Source organism: Orycteropus afer, unplaced genomic scaffold (genome assembly GCF_000298275.1).
Source record: "Orycteropus afer afer isolate SDZICR_OR568_19922 unplaced genomic scaffold, OryAfe1.0 scaffold00351, whole genome shotgun sequence".
In the NCBI taxonomy this organism is placed as follows: Eukaryota; Metazoa; Chordata; class Mammalia; order Tubulidentata; family Orycteropodidae; genus Orycteropus; species Orycteropus afer.
In genome coordinates, this window is record NW_006921938.1 from 1 (window position 1) to 1,426 (window position 1,426).

A 1,426-nucleotide genomic window follows, 5' to 3' on the forward strand; every position below is an offset into this window, starting at 1 on the left:
ACCAAAATGGATGTCAGAAGAGACTCTGAAACTTGTCATTGAGTGGAGAGTAACTAAAAAAATTGAAGAAATGACAAGATAGAAAAGTTGAATGGAAGATTTCAAAAAGCAGCTCCAGAAGACAAAGTCAATTATTATAATGAAAATTGTAAAGACCTGCAGTTAGAAACCCAAAAGGGAAGAACAAGCTTGGCATTTCTCAAGGTGAAAAAATTGAAGAAAAATTCAAGCCTGGAGTTTCAATATTGAAATATTCTATTGGCAAAATATTGAATGATACAGGAAACATTAAAAAGAAGATGGAAGGAATACAGAGAATCACTGCACCAAAAATAATTGGTTGATGTTCATCCATTTCAGGGGGTGGCATATGGTAAGAACCAAGGGTACTGAAGGAAGAAGTCCAAGCTTCAGTGAAGGAAGTGGTGAAAAACAATCCTTCAGGTATTGATGGAATACCCATTGAGATGTTTCAACAAATTGATGCTGCACTGGAGGCATTCACTTGTCTGTACCAAGAAGACAGTTACCTGGTTCACTGACTGGAAGGGATACATATTTGTACCCATTCCAAAGAAAGGTGATACCACAGAATGTGGAAATTATGGAACAATATCATTAATATCACATGAAAGTAAAATCTTGCTGAAGATAATCCCAAACAAATGAAGCAGTATATTGATAGAGAACTTTAAGATACATAAACTAGCTTCAGAAGAGGATGTGGAATAAGGGATATAATTGCTGATATCAGGTGGATCTTGGGTGAAAGCAAAGAATACCAGAAAGATGTTTATTTGTATTTTACTGACTATGCAAAATTATTTGATTGTGTGGATCCTAACAAATTATGGATAACTTTGATAAAATGGGAATTCCATAACACTTAATTTTGCTCATGAGGAATATGTACATAAACCGGGCTGTTTGAACAGAACAAGGAGATGCTGCATGGTTTAAAATCAGGAAGTAAGTGTGTCACGATTGTATCATTTCACCATAGTTATTAAATCTCTATGCAGAGCAAATAATCTAAGAAGGTGGCCTATATGAAGAAGAATGTGACATCAGGATTGGAGGTAAACTCATTAACAACCTGAGATACACAGATGCCACATCTTTGCTTGCTGAAAATGAGGAAGGCTTGACACACTTATTGATGAAGATTATAGATTACAGTCTTCAATATGAAGTACACCTCAACATAAAGAATACAAAAATCCTCACAACTGGACCAATAAACAGCATCATGATAAATGGAGAAAAAATTGAAGTTTTAAAAAAATTCATATTACTTGGTATCACAATCAACACCAATGGAAGCAGCAGTCAAGACATCAGACCACATATTGCAGTGGCTAAATCTGCTACAAAAGACCTCTTTCGAGTGCTGAAGAGCAAATATGTCTCCTTGAAGACTAAGGTG